We start from the raw sequence: 19,599 nt of genomic DNA, 5'->3' as shown, positions 1-19,599 counted from the left end.
ACTTTGAGAATTACTACCCTTGGGTCACATATACAAGAGTCTTAGGTTAGAGTAATGAAACAGGGTGGGTGAAGGAAGGGATGGAGTGTTTACACAGGTGATGAAATTAGAGAAAAGGGACTATAATCTTCAGTTCTAGGTGTGATATGAATTGTCCCTGTGATATGAATTGCCTGATCATCTATGCATCCCTTTATGTTTCTACTCCCTCTGTAATAACTTAGGACTCCAGGAATTATTAATATAAGTGTCCCAAGCAATGACTTCTAGTGCCATAATCCACTCAACCTTCCAGAATAATCATGACTTCCAAGAATTATGGGTATGGAAGGAACAAGATGCTTGTCTCTATTACTCCCAACAGCCTTCCATCATCTGTGACACCTAAGTTCAACGACTCTAACATTGTCTCTCCCAGGATGGACCACTGGAATCCTGCTCAGAATGAAACGATCAATTTCCATTAGCTTGATGAGCCTAGAATTTCAAAAACAGAGGTTCTGGTTCATATCCTGTGAAGGCAAGAGATTAAGTTGCTGAAAGAGAAAGGAACACACTGAACACAAATGCAGGTAGTTTGGGGCAGGTACTAAAGTAGATATATAATAATTCTGTACTGAGCACAAGCTTCACACAGGATCTGGTTCCCAGTCTTAAAAGAAAACCCACCCACAAGTCCTTAAGGTCAGAACTTTAGTGTATCAAGTCATCCAGACATCAAAAATAATTGCTTAAGATATTTATTTATTTAAGAAATATTTGCTGGGCACACATATTTCAGTGGAGGAGCCAGGTTTTATGAAGTCTTAATCTTATACAATATATACCAAATCATTTAGGAGAGTATTTTTATTAAATTTATTGGGGTGACACTGGTTAATAAAATTATAGAGGTCTTGAATGTACAATTCAATAATACGTCGTATGTATATTGCATTGAGTGTTCACCACTCAAAGTTAAATTTCTTTCTGTCATCATATATTTGACCCCTTTAAGAGAATATTTAGAATGAGAAAGTAAATCACAATCAATTATAAATTTTATTGTTACAATACCAAAAAACATAAAATTGAAAAATGACATATTTCTATTAACTTCCTTTACTAAATTAACTTTTAGTTTCACAAGCTGTCATTGGTAATGTCATGCAGAATTTTAGGATTGTGTCATATTTGGGAAAACCTCAGGAAGAGTTGTGACTAGATGTTGATGAACATCTATTTCTCTACTTACATTTCATTCAAATTAGCTTCTGCCTCTGAGCATTTTCAACCCTTTTCTCCTCTTCCTACATATTTTACATACCAAAGCTATAGGATAAATTCATTTGATAAACAACTGTCTATAATGCACTTTTATATATCAACCCTGATAAGAGTCAACACAACAGGCTATAGTAATATTCCTAGAAAACATCTCTGCATCAGCATGGCTCGCAGTAATTTAATAATATGGGGGAGAGAACCAAACCACATAAATAAATTTCAGTAAATCAGTATAGTGCCAAATCAATCTCCTCTAAGCCAGATCGTAAAACTGCCCACAACTACTTGAATGCCAAGTCAATATAAGGGGAAGTAAGAGGTGAAGATGCAGTGGAAAGACTGATTATAGATCAAAAAAATCTTTTAAATATTTTAAATATTTTTAAAAATATTGCAAAATTTTACAAAAATATATAAAGATTGTTAATGACTATGCCAAGACTTTGGAATTAGCCCATGCAAAGTGAGCGGTCCTGAAACTATGCTTTCTTTAATTCATGCTAAACTTACCTCTGCATCTTCTCACAAGCAAGTCCAGGAATTAGCTTTACTCTAGAAAAATAGCACAAATGCTCTGGAATCAAGGAGAATAGGAACAACTTGCAGGTTCCAACTTAAATCTTGTTGACCATGGGCCATTCACTTAAGTTTCCTCACCTTTAAGATGAGGCTGAAAACAATAATGTCTCCCAAGAGACATAATTTAAATGAGTGCAGGTTTTAAACCATACAGTGCTTTGTAAATATCTATAATTATTTTTATTAATAGTACTACTGTTAGCAACATTTTTAGTATGGATAATCAACTTAAGATTATAAAATTGCTTTTGCCCTTCTGCTTTCTTAGCATCCAGTTTCTACAATGTTTGCTCCTTTGTGGCTAACCTAGATGAAATGAAAGCATAGCAAGATTATAGCCTTGCTATGCATGGACTCTTAGTACACAATTTTCCTTTTCCAGTGAGGAAAAGGTTTCCCTGGTAACTTGCCTTAGTAACTCCACTTCCCATAGGTACCAGAAATAGCCAAGCAATTGGTTGAGAATACAATTTACTTCTTTAGCAATCTCTGTAAATTCCTAGCAACTTTTTTAACAGGACTTCTTAAAAAGATTGTCTTTTTTCCTCTTCTTAAACTTCACTGAAATGCATTGAAACAGAACCTTATGATTAATTCTTATGTGTGTTTTTAACAGAGATTGTGTAGCGATTAGTTCATATCAAGTGATCAGGCTAATGCAACTCAAGATGACTCATGGCTGGTCTCAGGTAAATCTACTTGGGAACCCAGTAACAGTCCCAAAATTTCTAAGGAATTACAAAATATACCATTCAGTACTTTTCATCAAATTTTATTCATATTTATCTGACAGACTAAATTTAGATTTAAATTTTCTCTGAAATACTTTGCTTGGAAATTAAGTTTTCAGAAAACTTTTAAAAGCTAAAAAAAGAATCTTCCATTTTAAAGTGAGTATAAAACTCTTAAAAAATCACTTAAGTGCAAAAGAGACTATTTGAATGTGATTTGAGAAAGAATGAACAAAAATAAAATATTTATTGGACTTTGCCTTTTAATAATCTTTTCTAAATTTGAGGTTATTTCATAATCACTGTATATTACAGCAAAACTCACTGCAGAAACAAAGTAAAGGTTTTAATTTAAACCCATAGTTCTCATAAAGTAATTATTTAATAAGTAGACAGTGAAACCAAAGCATAAAAGTATAGAAATCCGCACAATAAATACAATAGTATCAAAAGGACCAATTTAAGAACTTCAGGTGTTATTAAGTATTAAGATGATGATAGCAATTTCTCTGGGTACCTATTTCCAGGATTGTGTCTTTTCTATCTATTGTGCGCCATAGTGCTTAGGATCAGCTCTTCTATGCATTACCTTTTGCTTTTCAATCATTCAACAAATATTTACTGAATACCTACCATGTTGCAGATACTATGTTAGACAATGGAGATATAAAATGAGCACAGAAGAATAATGGTACCAGATGTGTGGTACTGACAATTTTTAGTGGAGTATAACAGAGGTCCATATGAGATATTGTCCTGTTTTCTAGGAATTGCTGCAGAGGCTCAAAATTATACACAAAATATGCAAAGTTCTTGCATTTTAAGCTCAAAGATTCGTCAGCTGTTGGATGTCAAACACTTACCTTCAAGGCCTAATGAGAGGCAAGAATCCAAGAATCTTCTCCACCACACCCAATGTCCATCATCTCTGAAAGTCAAAACATAGAAAACTGGAGGTTAAGAGAGACTTTTCTGAACTACAGGTGTCCAAAAAGAAAGAGTTTTCTTTCCTTCCCAAAACAAGTCTACAAGAATGCTTCTCTTTCCAAAATCTGCTAGAAAAAAGAAGCTTCATGAAAATCGCTTATGTAATAGTGGGATTTCTACAAGAAAAAGAGAAAAACATTTTGTTCCTCAGTTATATACTTGTATAACCAGCAGACTTACTAATCTGCCATCATAGGTCACCATGAGCTGGAAAAAGAAAAAGAAGATAGGGCTAAAAGAGTGGGAAGCAATGAAACTACACTTACACTGTTAAGGCTGAAATAGTAAACACCTCAGAAAGTAGCTGGATTTGAGCTATCTTGCAGGAGTTTCTCCCAAGAGGAACCCCAGCAGCTAGCTGCTGTGGGACAAGCCACAAGCTAAGGACACAGGAGGTGGAAAATACCAAGCCAGAGCTGGATCTCTCATATCGAGAAATTAGGAGAAAATCTAAACATGACCCTCCTGTCTCATGACAAAAATGACCAATGTGAGTGAGAGACCTCTCATCGATTAACAAGTAATTGCTTCTACTCACAGTTCAAGGAGAGGTTTGTATTTTTTCCTCTATTTCTTCTCCACCAGAATCTAAGATAGAAGCTAGCACTTAACAGATGGAGAAACTCTGCTCCAAGCTGCTGAAGACAGATAGTCCTAGCTATGCTTTGAAGACAAGAGAGCTTTGAATAGAATTTAAGACTCATGTCTTAAAATATACAAGACTGGATATTAAATGCTGAAATAGGACTATTCTAATAACTGAAAGTGCCTGGAATATTAGTCTATTCACAATTCCACTAGGCAAAGTGAATAGCCTTGCTCTCCCAAGAGACTGGCTCAAGTAATAAGCAAAGCTATCAGCAATAGAAATGGAGTTAAGCAGATGGATCACTGAAAGCTAGATCTGGGGTTTGTTTACGCAGGCTGAATCCCAGAAAAGATATCTGAATTGAAGGTACAGATTTGCAAGCTCTCAGCACTTTAAAATGATTGTATCAATAAATAATATTAACAAAAATATGTACTATTAGCAATAATTATAATATTAACAATTAACATTTATTGACCTCTTACTATTTGTCAGGCACTCCACTGAAAGCTTTACATGGGTTATGTAATTTAATCCTTAATATACCTAAGAGTACCACTTTTGTGAATTTAGAGAATTTTAGGAACTTACCCTGGTTTCCAGCTGGCAAACAGAACAGGTATCTAAACTAAAGTAGTTTTGACTCCAATGGTCACTTGCTTAATTAAATTCACTAAACTGCCTTCTGAACATTTTCAATAGTATGAAAGGTAGATGTTATCATTTAGAGATACATAAAGAAAGAAGGAGAACTCTGAAAAACATAAAGCAGAGAAGCCAGAAAAATGGATAAAAAGGTAAGAGAAGTCAATTTAGATATTTTGAAGGTGAGGACGGTGAGATGATTACAGAAATGGAAAAGGTTTGTTTTCCCTCCCCAACCAGTACTGAAAGCCAGTTTAGGATGGAGAACATAAATTTTTAATAGCATCTACTTTACTGTTGATATGTCTTTACAGGTAAAATTCTTGTTTTCCCTAAGAAATAACACTTCATCTCTCAGTTCTATTCTCTATTCCTTCATAACAGTAGCACAGAATAAAATACATAATTAATAACTTTATTTTATACATGTGTATATACACACACACACACGCACACACACAAACATATCCCTACGTGGAAAAGGTACAACTAGTGAATGGGCACACATATCTTTTTAATAATGAAAGTATACTGTGTGGATCACATTCTTTTAACATGGTTAATTTCATAGGTTACAGAACATTCTATATTTCCAATAAGATGCAGGAAACTGAACTAGGATTGTTGAGGTCCATTTTGTAGCTAAATATCCAAAGCTATTGCATTTGCTATCCCTCTTATTTTATATAGCCATACTTCACTTAACTGTCACTATTCAGAAATGAGTTGTGCAACATAAATCAATTTTCCAGGTAGGTGAAGCATACCCGGTATAGTATCAAACTGATTCTATTTTACTGAATTTAATGGAAATCTGAAATATATTACATACTTCCAGTCCTTCTCACAGAAGGTACATTATATAAAATTTATCCTTTTCTTGATGGTCTAGAATCATACTTACAAACATCATTGTTTGTGCTGCACTATAATGTAGCATTGCCCTAAGGAGCTATTCAGGTAGTTTTCCTTTTAACTAAGACCACTTCAAAGTTGGCATAATTATTTTGAATAAGACAAAGCATGTGCCTCGGATCCAGCCATATACATGCATTAAAATCTTGACTCATCCATTGGAGAGTTGGATTACTATTTAGGTTAAGTTATTAACCACTTATAAGTCTTTGTTTTCCCACCAGCAAAACGGAAGTAAAATAAGAGCTAATATTGAGTATGTAGTAAGTGCTAGCTACAACATTATGGTCTTGATTCCAGAGTGAGATGCAGTATAGCATAGGCATTAAAAACTCAAGCTGAAACATTTCCTGGCCCTGTGGTATTAGGCAAACTATTTACCTTCTCCATGCCTTAGTTTCCTTGTAAGGAAAAAATGAGATCATAAAAAAATTTTCTTTATGGAGTTATTGTGAAGTTAATATATTTCAAAAGAAAGGAATGCCTGGGTCTTAGTAAGCATTGAGTAAGCGATGATGGTGAGAGCTTTAATACTCATAGCAATCCTGAGAGTTAATATTGATTCTTTATTTTGCAAATGAGGAAACTGAGACTTAGAGACCTTAAATAGTCAAAATCATACCACTAGTACTACCCCCAGATGCAAGGATGTAACCACTAAACATGGTCACTATGTGCACACTTCAACATGTGCTGCTCACACTGTTGATGATCCAGGAGTTATGAAGGAAACAACCTGCACGGTTCTGTAAAACAGCCCTGCCATTCAGGCTGCCTCCCTATTGCATACAACATTTCCAGAAAGCTGAGTGAAAGTATGGAGGCAACCAATATAATTTCTTGCATAGTCTTTCAATAAATGGTAAGTGCTTTTCACCCTCCATGCTTCAGTTTCTTTTAGCCCTTTTGGCTGCACCTAATCTAATATACCCTGAACCTAATGAGAAATGAGATAATTTGTCAATTCAAAATAATTCTCAGCCACTTTCTAGTCTGAAGGTTATACTTTTATCTCCTACTAAGAAAAGTTCATGACTTTTTAACAGATATTTTATTCTGAGTGTGGTAGGCAGTTTCTAACATGGCCCCCAATGATTCTCCACCTCTTGCTAGTTAAGCCTTTGGCTAATATCTTTCCCTTGAGTAGGGGCTCCACCTTGTGACTTGCTTCTAATAAACAGAATAGGGCAAAAGTGATGGATGTCACTTCTGAGATAAAATCATAAAAGACTATGACTTCCGTCTTGCTTGCATCACTCTCTCTCGCCCTCTCACTTGCTCACTGTAATGAAGACAGCTGACATACTGTGTGAACTACCCTACGGAGAGGTCCACCTGGTGAGAAACTGAAGGGGGCCTCCAGGCAATAGCAGTAAAGAATTGAGGTCTTCAGTCCAACTCACAAGGAACTGAATCCTAACAACAACTACAACAGTGTGCCTATACAGAGACCCACTCCTGACAAACTTTGAGAACACTGTACAGCCCAATTTTGATCGCAGCCTTGTAAGAGGCCCTGAGTCAGAGGATCCTGTAGGCCAGACTTAGGCTCTAGATCCCCAGAAATTTCCAGATAATAAATGCTGTTTTAAGCCATTAAGTTCTGAGATAATTTGTTAATAGCAATAGAAAATATATTTTTCCTGGGTTTTTTCTATTTAGTCTCAAATCTCTGCTTGTGTGTCATATGATTGACCAAGACCACACTACTAAAAATAAACCATCTTTGAAACAACTGTTGCCGTATAGTACTGTCATTACCTGATTCCTTTTTTGCCTATCATACTACACTATGAGCTCCTTGAGAGCTAAAACTGTATCATTTGACTTTATTTTACAAAAGCAGGAACCTTCTTATTTAATAATCAAAATATTGGGAGTAAGGTCAGAAGCCAAAAATAAAGTACAAGCTCAGGAGAAGCAAAATGTTGGAAGGTATGGGAAGGAGGAAGAGAGGCTGTGATCAATTCAGACTTTGAAATCCTGCAAACAAAATAATCTGAATGATGATAATGCGTAAAATGTGACAGTACTCTGATAAGCACACAAGCCATCTTTAATTAGCCCATAAGCAGAAGCTTGTCAAAGGCAACAGCCACATGTGGAAGAATGAGTGGTGAGCCAAGCTCCCCCCCATTTTGAGAAAGCAATCTAGAGCTAATTCTGACAATCCAATGCCTAACGTTTCTTGACCTCAAGAATGAAAGTCCAGGACCAGAACATCATATCCAGTTCTATTTCCAGACACGACATGATAAAAGGATGTTGGGGGGGGAACCTTGACATCACTTAGAGCAGACTAATAATCAAAAAAAATTGTCTATATGAAGTCTTAGGAGCATAACTTTAAAAGGTCACTATTACATTGCATTAAGAAAAATCAATTGTTTAGTGTACCTTATCTGCCCAAGTTGACATGATCTTGATGAGAATTCATTTTCTCTAACTTTTTGGGACTAATTCAGAAATGGTATAATCAGTTTTTAATAACTATTCTACTATTAACAGCTTAACTATTTCCTTAGTTTGTTGTCCTTGTGTTTTCATACTTTGAATAGTCAGCAAAAATATTAGGACATCCATGATTTTCTATTTTATTGTTACTTATAAAATGACGGATAAAATTAGAAAGAGACTATATCTTATGGAAGTAACACACATCATAACGCAGGGGATTGGGGTTCAAGTCTGTCAACTAATGGTCACTGGCGCCAATTTAACAACAACACACAGGTCAATAGTGTTAAAGCTCGATTATGAGACAGCACAGCTATGGAACGGCATGGCTATGAGGGCGAGGCGGTCCTGCTCTGCTCAGGTCTGCTCAACTCTGCTCCATCTGTTCCATCTGCTCTGCTCAGCATCTACAAGACTTCTTTGGTGTTTCAGTTCCAGCCAGGGAAATGCAGTCTTCCATCTTCGGTGGAAAGGGAAAGCACACTCTCCGAGCCAGTGGGGAGCTGACTTATACAGAAAAAAGTCCCTATACATGGTCCCTGATTGGTCCATCGCCATGCATATGAGGACTCCAAATCCTTGCATTTGATTGGTCCAAAAAGCACTGTCCTGATTGATCAGCTAGAGCTGCTCTGATTGGTCGGTAAAGATGCTAATGAGATATATCTGTGCAGCTCCAAGTGGAAAAGCGTCAGTCTTATTGGTTGAAATACAGTTCCAGGAACTCCTTTATAAAAGCTGGCTCACATGACAGGAACACTGTGCAGGAAGGCAGTTCAGTGCAGGAGGCAGGCAGCTTAGTGCAGGATTCTCCCTGAAGTGTTGTTTGTGTGAGAGGCCTCTGTTTAGAAACAGCTCCTAGGCTCTGCTTTTATATTTGAGCCCATTTAGCCACCAAGAGCCCTTCTTAGTAGATATCTTCTTTGTCAGGGTCCACAAGTCTCAGATACTCAGTTAACAAAATGTGTCCTTAGATGATACTTGACTTCTTTATGGCATAGTTTCTTTTAATCAATTAATTAATTAATTCAAATGGTATGATATCCGCTACAGAATTTTTGTCTGGATAATGAGAGATGATAAATGTGAAAAACCTTTGATAAGGTTAAATGAGCTGTTAAATGCAAATTATAACACAAATATCAATCTGCATTTATAACCTCCTTCAAGAAAAAACTAATTCACCTTCTTTAAGAAACTTTCTCTAACTCCAACTTCATCAGCAATCTCATTGCCACTAGAGTTTTCCATCCTTCTTGTGTGGTTTATGTCATCATGTGCTTACTTATTATAATAATTTTCATTTAAGTTAAAGGTACAAATGTAGAAAAGGTTTTAACATAAATATCAAAGAGAAGTTTCACCTTCCCATTAGCACCACGTCAATGTGTGCCCCCAGATAACTTGTCGACTTCTCCATTAATCTGATTCTGTATTGTACATCTAGAATATTCCAAAACACCATGTCTCACACCAGTGACAATTGGCCAACACTTTCAGAATCATATTTTCCAGGATACATGATAGCATTACTTCCAGAAAGCTAAGAGTTTGTTTTGGGGAATCAAAACCTCTCAGTTTCAGGAAAATCTCTTTTCTGAAGAGACAAGGGCTCATGAAATGAAGAAATGGAATGTCTCCATTCTGGCCCTAAGAAGCCCAAGTCCCTCTATCCAACTTTACCTAACACTTGATTGGAGCTGGGCCATGGGACAAGTTTCCAATACACAAGTCTACTCTGCCCAGAAATGTAAGCGAACTGTGAGGACATCGTGCTGAACACTTCTGACTGCATTCCACAAACATCCCAGTGAAGTAAACTATGGAGGTTAGAGAGCCCAACATCTGAAGGTCTTTTTCTTCTGCTGCTATAGGAGGAGCTCCACTCACTATTATTTCCTCCAAAATTCTTCTCCTTTGTATCTAAGGAGTTCCTCTACATTAGGCACAAGTAGAATTGATTTCAAATATTCCATAGCTTAAGTGAAATTTAGTTAATCGAGATATCATCACTATTTTCTCAGGGCTTCTACTTCCACTATTTCATTGTCCCAGATTCAATTTCTCCTGTCTTTTGGTAACTAGTGTCGTGAGAGAGAAGCAGAAAAGGAAAAACTGATATATAGCCCACCATCTCCACAAGGATATCTGAGGATCCAACCTCAACAGGAACAGGACAGAGATGCTAAATCACTAGGATTGGATAAAGATGTGGGACATATATACAATGGATTACTACTCAGCCATAAGAAAAGATGAAATACTGCCATTTGCAACAACACAGATGGATTTGAGATAATCATGCTAAGTGAAAAAAGTCAGTCAGAAAAACGAGAACCATATGTGGGATATAAAACTGAAAGCAACATACGAACAAGACAAACAAAAACTGATAAATACAGACAACAGTTTACTAGTTACCAGAAAGAAAGGAAGAGAGGTAGGTATGGGTAAATGGGGTCAAATCTTTGCTGACAGAAGGAAATTTAACTTTGGGTGGTGAACACACAATGCAATATATACATACACACATATATAAACATATGTATATATATATATATATATATATGTGTATATATGATGTATTGTTGAATTGTACACTTGAAACTTATTTGATTTTATTAACCAATGTCACCAAAATAATTTTAATAAAGATGAAAATAATAAATCACTAAGTCCTTAGCATAACAGTCCCTTAATTGTAATCATGGTGCCGTAGCCTTCAGTACTTCTCTGACATGAAGGCATCTGCCAATTCACCCAACCTTCCAATGTAGGCACTCTTATCCCAGGATACACCAGTCATCCCTCACTATTATTACAGCTTCTTGAGAATATAAGTCAAGACCCCAAAAACTGTACTGTTTCACAAGGCAGGAAGGGATTCCTAAAGAAAACAGTACATTTCAACTAAGGTTATGTGTACCTACAGCACACTGTGCATGCCATTATTAAAGCACCCATCATGGCACTGTATTGAAATTATTCCAGTTTTCCCCATTAAAGTGTAAACTCTTTAAAGACAGGTACCAGATCTTACATTATTTTTTCAGAGCTATACATCAGTTCATGTCTTCTGAACTGAATTGAACTGAGAGTAATGTTCTGGGAAATTTTAAATCTCTGGTTTATACTTGCTATATCTCATGTTATCACAGTAGAAAATGTTCCTAAAAGCTTTTAAAGGAAAATTTTAAGCATTTTTTCAAACATTATGTTCTACGATGTTGAATTTATAAATGTAAAAATCATTCTTATTCTTTAGCATTGCTGGCATTGAAATTTTCAAAAATATATCCATATCTTAGTATCAATGTATTTAGAGTCTATTCTTTGACTTGATGTTATTTAACTGCCATAATAAGATTCTCTACTAAAATAGAAAATCTAATACTTCTCATAAAACAAATATGGTAGTAGTACAAAATAAGATTATAAAAGACTGTGGGTGCTTGGATAAGCAGTGATTAGGAAGTATATTTTCTATATTATGATTTAATATTTAATAAAATATTGAAACTAATCAACAGAGTAACATAATAGAAATTTCTTTAAGTGAAAAGTTAGTCATCTCATTTTTTTGTTTTAGAGCATTAATCATATTCTTGCTTACCACTTTATATTAATAATAGAGGTCCTCATAATAATAAAAACAACATAAACTCATCTCTTTGTAGTGATTATTGATGGCCCCTTGATTTCAGAGTAGATAAACATCTTTAGATTATGTTCTGTAAAACTAGCCATACTATAGGAACCAAATGCTATCCCAATGCATTTCTCTCTCTAACATTGCTCCAAACTATACTGACCCAACCACAAATACACATAAAGAACTTCCAGAGGTAAAACTTCTATTTTATTTCACATGAGAGTACAATCTAGATCTCTCTAAAGAGACGGTCAGGTTGCTTTTTGGGTAACTATTGCAGTTCATGCCATGTTCCTTGACTCAGTCCACAGCCTTTACTGAATAGCCACAATATGTCCACCAACTCCTTCATAGAATCCAGTCCAATAAGCACTTCCCAACACTTGAGCTCACTGCATCCTTGAAACTGTGGTCATTCAAGCACAACCATTCAGAATGTGGCCATTCAGTTATTCTTCTCTAAGCATTCCGCTTAGTAGAAGCTCATCTACTCATATATTTTGTAATACCTAGGTTCTCCATCAGAGGATCTAGGTCCTCATCTGCTGTCACTCCTCCAGAGGTCTAGAGTTCACCTGCAAATAACCTGGAAATAAATTATCTTGGCATCCCAAAACACTCTTGTCCATGAAGATAGAAATCTTCATTTCACCATCACCTTTCAGTCACACTCCTTCTCCTCTGAAGACTTTGGACTCTACAGTCTATTACTTCTCCTTTTTTTCATGTTGTCCGGCCAAACAAGATTGTTTATTTTCCTCTCACCGCGCTATATAAATGTACTGAGAAGCCAACCTGAAGGAATAATTTCAGAAATGAAACTCCCAGTAACAAGAAAAGAAAGCAAAAAATACCTGAGAACAAGCGAGCAGAGACATTAAATTAATATATCCTGTACTTGAAAGTCATGGTGATTTAACTGGAAAACTGAGGATAAAATCAATAATGAATCTAACAAAAATGGGACTGAAATTTCACAAGGACATTTCACAACTGATATTTTTTACCTTTTATTCATAATAGAGAAGAAAAATGGAAGGGCTCTGGAAATAACACTGCAAGACAAGCAAATAGATACCTGGATCACTATCAGATGAGAAAACAGTAAAGGAAAGCTGCTGACAGATTTCATCGAGAATCATTATAATAAGCTTGGTTCAGGAGAGTGTATACATATAAAATTATTTATTAATAATTAATTATGATGCATGGTGACACTTCCTTATAGTCAATCACTGTTTTTACTCATTTGTATCTGATTGGAATTGTATATTAATTAGGTTCTTGATATCATTGAGAGTAAAGTATGTAAACTTTTCCAGGAAGTCACTCTTTAGAAAATAATAAATATCATTGAAGTGGAACAATAAATCAACTAGAGAAAAATAATGCTTTACTTATAGGGAAACATTTATTCAAATGACTACAGAGTCTCATAGAGGACAGAAGAAAATGCAACAACATTTATAAAATGCTGAAAGAATATAATTATTATCCAGAATTCCGTTCCAGAGAAAATATCTTTTAGGAATGAAAGTGAAATACAGATATTCTCATAAGAAGGTAAATAAAGAGAATATCCTGCCAGATTTGTTCCAAAAGAATTGTTAAAGGAACTTTTTCAGACAGAGGGGAAATAATACCCACAAGATGCCTGAGCATTGAGAACAAAGAACAATAGAAATGGTAAATATCTGGGTAAATATAATGGACTTTTCTTATCCTCTACAGCTCTTTAAAATATGTTTGATATTTGAAAGCAAGAATTATAACACTGTCTGATGGGGTTTTCAATGTATGTAGATATAACACATAAGATAATTACAACATAAGGGGAGATAATAAAAGAACCCATATGGTGGAAAGGTAACTGGGTATGTTATGGAGGATAAACTATAGGGATACAAAAGTATATGTAAAGATTCCAATTGTAATGTGACTGTACACAGGACAATGACTTTTAAAGTCAGAAGCAAGATTAATCTGGAATAGATTGGGGAGTGGTGTAATGCAAAATCCTTAGAAAGCATATAAGCATCCTCATGATCTGACCTATGCTTACCTCTCCAGCTTTATGTCACTCTTCCTTTCCTTGTACTCTAGTCCTATAAAAATTATTTGAAATTCCCCAAATATTCCATATTTACATATCTTCATGACTCTGTATAAGCTACTCCTTCTCTTGAGACTTCCTTTCTTCCTTTTTCACCTGGTTAACTCCATTTGTGCTCACAAAGGCCCACCCCAAAGTTAGGACTTTCCTATACATTCCACATAGTTTATTATGGTTGCCATGGTGCTTAAGAAAATATATTATCCATTTATTTAGTTAGGTATTTAAATAATGCATTAACATATACCCAATATAAAAATTCCAAAAAACAGAGGGGGAAAAAAATAACCAAATCTTTATAGATGCAAAGAATAAAAACTTTACATGGACTTTTCCCAGATTGATGTGTGTTCTTCCAGGTTTTTTTAGTATAAATTTACATACACACATATACGTGTGTATTTACAATCCCATACACACAAATTTGGTAATACTATATGCATTGTTTTGCAACTTCTTTTTCACTTAAAAATATCTATCCATTTCAGCACACACATACATATTCCAAGGCATAGATATGGCACTTTATGTAACCTGTTCTCCTTCTGATAAAAATTTAGTTTACTTTCAATTTTTTTCACCTTTTAAAGAATGCTCAGGTGAACACCTTTGTACATAAAAAAATCACATATACTTGTAAGCTATTCCTAAAAGTGGAATTTCTAAGTCATAATGCAGGCGATTTCAATTTTGCATTAATTCTGCTATACTGTGTATCAAAACCCCATGCCACTCATTGACTCAAGTATTTACTGAATACCTATCATGTGCCAGGCACTACAATAGACACTAAGAATTTATCAATGGACAAATATATTTGAAATCCCTTCTCTCATGGAGTTCACATCACAGTGAATCAAAGCAGATGATATACAAATAAACAAATAGTATGGTAATGCTGATAAGATCTAAGAAGAAAAACGAAATGGGATAAAGGGACAAAAAGGACTAGGATTTATAATCATTCCAAAACAGTGCCCCTTTTGCCATGCTGCCTTACATGTGATATTATCAATAATTCAATGTGAAAAAAATGAAATACATTATTTAATGATCAATTCCCTGAATATTAATGAATGCATATTTTTTAATAGCTTACCAGACCATGCAAACTGTCATTGTACCGAATAATTTCATTCAATAGTCCACAAGATCCTTGTAACCAATAACTGTATGCTTTTACTCCTTAATCTTAGCATAGTACCTGGCATAAAGCAAGCTTAATGAATGACAATGTAAGCAGTATTTCATATATAAACATATTTGAACTATTTGTAATGTAAATTATGTTAGATACATATCTAATGTCATTTATATACACATATACTATATACATATATAATATTATCTAGTTTAAAATTTCTAAAGGATGCTATTAAATCAGTAATATAATAAACTTATAAAGCAGTTAAACTAAACAATAATGAAAGTCCTCTTAAATCAAAACATCACAAGAATAATTGGGAAATAAATGAACAAATTTTAAATCATTAAGAATCAGTAAAAACTGCATTTTAAATGATCTCTAATACATTATCTTATTTAGTTTTATCTCGGTCCCATTATTAGGATGATCTTAATTGATGTATTAAATTAAAAGCCCAAAGGTGAAATTACTTTTATAAATAATATTTAATGATCCAGAACAAAATCAAACTCACATTTATAAAATTTAGTATTACTGTTAAATAGTGTTCTGGCATTGATGAATTTATTGTAAATTACTGGAACTGGAAGAATCTTAGAAAGCTACTTCAATTCCTTCATTTTACATATAAGAAAATAAAGAACCAGGGAGCTGACTTGCAAAGGTCTCGTAGCTAATCAGTGGCACAGCTAACTAAGTTAGAATTAATATTCTTTGAGTCCTTTCTAGAGCAGTGCTCTTTCTAACACTACCAAGTCTCTCATAGATATGAGAAATTCTAAACTTAAGAATGGCTTGTATTTTAAAAACTCCTGTATAAATCACTTGTGGTTAGAACTGGGAATGAATTTTTCCCCTAGAAATAATTTTTAAATTGGGCTGAATTGCTAAATTAGTCTCCAAATAAAGGTGCTCTGGGGAATTAATAGTCCTTTAAGTCAAAAGTCTGTACAATGGGGAAGAACAAAAGTTAAAGGAAGGGCTATTTTTATGTATAGATCTTTGAACTTCACAGGGTAAGTTCTCTGAACATGCCACTAATGATTCTTGTTTTAGTTGAAAATGCAAGATGACCTGCTAATCAGGTATTATTGTGATTCTGGCACAAGTTCCTTTCATATTCTAACTTTGTAAAAAGTATATTTCGAGATTTTTTTTCCTTCTACTTATGGTATCTGCCAGATATTTTGTAGTCCCTAGCCTCACCTGTGTGCCTACCTAATTCCAAAACCTTCCTATAGGAGCTGGAAGGACTTTCATAAAATATGGAAGATTGAACATTTTCATTGGCTTAAACCCAACACAATAACTGCATCCAGGGGAACTTAATGTTCTTTTTAGCTTAAGGTAATCCAGGTCCAGCACCAGAGCTGGCAGTAGTGTATCTCCCTGAACTTATGGACCATGTATGAAAGGAGTGAAATGCTTAAGAAAAATCTGAGTACTATAAGGCAGGTAAGGGAAAGGAATGCTATGTAATCAATCAATAAATGTCCACTAGACAAGGAAATAATGTTCCTTGCTCTATAAATTTCCTTCAAGGCAAACCATCATATATAGACTTCATACAGTCTTTTCTCATGGAAAAGTTCACAAATTGACCCCTCATCTGTAAATCCCCTTCTACCAATGTTACTGTCATTCCGAGTTAACCAGATTTCCCATGTACATACTATGCTATAGTTACAGAGCAGTTCACCAAAGGATTTTTTTCTGATTTGGGAATTCATATATACATACATAAATACCCATGTCTTAGAAGAGTATAATTGTACAGTTAAAGACAAATTGATTTTTAATGAATAACCTTTTATTGAAAAACATAAAAATCACACTAAATAGGGGCAAACTCAGACATTTGACAGCTATATATAACAATAACATTTTCCATATACAATGACTATAATTCATTAATAAATTTTGCTCTCTACAGGACAGTATAAGCCCTAAGCAGAGTTAAACAAGAATAAAGAATGGGCATTAAAGTTCAAAGAAAAGTAGAAGTCTATGAAATGACATATGCTATAAAGACTAGAATTTCCTACAGCCTCCTCCCTGTTTAGAAGCTAGAAACACAGCAATGAAAAAACTAGCAGTTTAACTCTATGAAGTCTTCAGAGACTCAGGCTCCTCCATTCTTAAGAAAGAACCCTCCCAAAAATTGTTTGAGGAACCCAAGGAATCAGGATTTTAACAAGTATCACGGGTGATTCTAATACAGGTCGTTTATAACTGATGTAGGGGAATGAGGAAAAGATGCTAAAGTAATTCCTGAAAACTTAATGAGAGAAATAAACTATGAAATTGATAAACAGTTACTAAGAGCAGAGATATGCAAAGTTACTAAAACCTGAATACTCACATCTCACAAAACTCTGACTTAGATATTTTCTTTTCTAAAAAAACTCAATGTGAAGATGAATGATGCAGAGTGAGTCCCCAGACAATATGGAAGCACCTGAAAGAGTCTCAGAGGCTTTCTCAAGATATGACGCCAACATCTTGTTGAATACTTTCATAGAACTTCTCTAACCACACTTTATGAAAAGTTTAGATTTACTTTCATTGTTACCCTTTAAAATGTTTCTGATGATACTTTATAATTTTAAATTAATTTTGTGCTACAGATAATAGCCCTGTCAGGTTATGTCTTGGAAAGATAGGTAATACTAAGCTATGACTACTCATATGAAAGTCTGTAAATGAGATAATTTTCAACTAGGGAGCTGGGCAAAAATACAAAATAAATTCTGGCTTCCACATTCTCATCTCCATTTTATTCTTAAGGGAAATGGGAAGCAAAAGAAAAGAAAACCCTAAGACAGACAATGTGTCATAAAGCTGGGTAAGAGTTAAAACTATTTGGTAACATCTATCACTGTACTTCTTTTCCTTAACTCAAATGCAAAATTAAAATCATTGTTGGTGTTTATTAAGTGCTTTATCTATTGATCTTGATCAGAAAATAGATATATCTCCATCTAAATCATCTTAAGTTCAACAGCTAAGGTAAAGTACTCTGCGAGGGACCAAAATATTGCCACCCTAAAATATGCCTTTGATATTGATTTAAGCTGGTAATTAAAAAACGAAAGACTTAGAAAGAACCTTTGACCTTCCCCCTCTTACTTGCTTAAAGGAATTCGGGTAGGAAATCCTACTTAAAGGAAGGGAACATCATTTTAGCATCATAACATAAACTAAATATGGTGGATCGGGAGAAATCTGGCAAAGCCTGTTTGTTGAAATTGGCCCAGGAAGAATTCACATGTTTGCTCTTTCTCATCTACCTGTAAATTGCCTGCTTTACCTTTGAAATCCCAGACCCCTGCCTTTGTCCAAAATGGCACATAAGCCTCAACTGCCCGATGTCTCCATGGGTCTCATGTTCTTATGGCACCCAAGCATATATATCTGTAATAAATTTTGGACATTTTCTCCTGTTAATCTGTCTCATATAAATTTAGCCCAGCTAAAACATAGAAGGTGGAAGGAAAACTAATTTCATGCCCCACGCTGCAGACAACTATAACACTCTTTCCTAGAACATTTTCTCTTACCTCTTTTTACTAAATCATAACCTCTCAAACTGCTACTTAATTTCCAAATTAATTCGTCCACAGCTTCATATCACTCAAATAGCCTTTCGATCTTCTGTACTAAGGGACTCTTAGCATCAAATAGTTTCAAACTGGTGATAGAGAATTTGTCACGATTATTAAGTTTGAGCTCTGCTAACAGGACCTAAGACTTTGGGCAAGTCTCTTCAGAGCTTGGAACTTAATTTTTGTCATTGGAAAAAAATGAGATTTCTTGTCATTTGAAAAACTGCAGATTTCTAAATTCCCATAAGTGTATAATTATGATTTAAACATAACCAGGATTCTTATAAAGATATGGTATATTGGCAAGTTTTACGGAACCTTTCCCAAGCCTCTTACTGTGTGTACATATGGAAATCTACTAGTGCTTCATTTTACTACCAAATTTAGGGGAGTTTAACCTACATTTTTGCACTGGGGAGAACCAAATTATGGCACTCTCTAAAATGTACGAGTGACAGCACTGCAACAAACACCAAGGAAGCTTTATAAAAGCAAAACCAGGGGCTTTGTCAGGCGAAAGGTACGCCCCAGGGATGCTTTGTTCTACATGCTAACCACTGTTAAAGATCCTTTAGGGCCAGGCAAAAACGGCTTGAGTCTTTTTCTTTTCAAATTTCATATTCCCTTAACCAAAAGCTGAGCTCGAACAATCAAGTCTGGGACTAAACGGTCTCACCCATTCTGAGTATGGAAACTTGACTCCGCCTCGCCAATGACCGCAAGAGGGAGAAGCAGCTCCAGGGAAGCCGGGCGAGGCCGGGAACTTGTCTCACCAGCCCGGCCCCGACGCAGACCTGCTGGTGCCAGCCACCAGCGCCACGAGCCACTGAGGATAGGCTCCACCGCCCACGCCGACTGCAGCTGGGCCCGCGGCGTGTCACGTGACTCGACGGCGTAGCCAATCAGCGCCGCC

The 19,599-nt window shown here is 35.3% G+C and overlaps 1 protein-coding gene across 1 annotated transcript in view; it reads right to left on the bottom strand.

Annotated features, from left to right (window-relative positions):
• LRRC7 (leucine rich repeat containing 7) overlaps positions 1 to 19,599 on the bottom strand; it is a 1,130,220-nt gene extending 1,110,621 nt beyond the window's left edge. The window contains exons 1-2 of the mRNA XM_039838554.1: positions 19,363 to 19,599; positions 3,440 to 3,504 (exon numbers count right to left, since the gene is read on the bottom strand). The gene's annotated coding sequence lies outside the window, so the exon portion shown is untranslated. The remainder of the gene's footprint in view (positions 1 to 3,439; positions 3,505 to 19,362) is intronic.

Source organism: Pteropus medius, unplaced genomic scaffold (genome assembly GCF_902729225.1).
Source record: "Pteropus medius unplaced genomic scaffold, Ma_sr-lr_union100, whole genome shotgun sequence".
Lineage (NCBI taxonomy): Eukaryota > Metazoa > Chordata > Mammalia > Chiroptera > Pteropodidae > Pteropus > Pteropus medius.
Note: the sequence above shows the minus strand (reverse complement) of the source record. Positions and strands in the feature narration are given on the sequence as shown.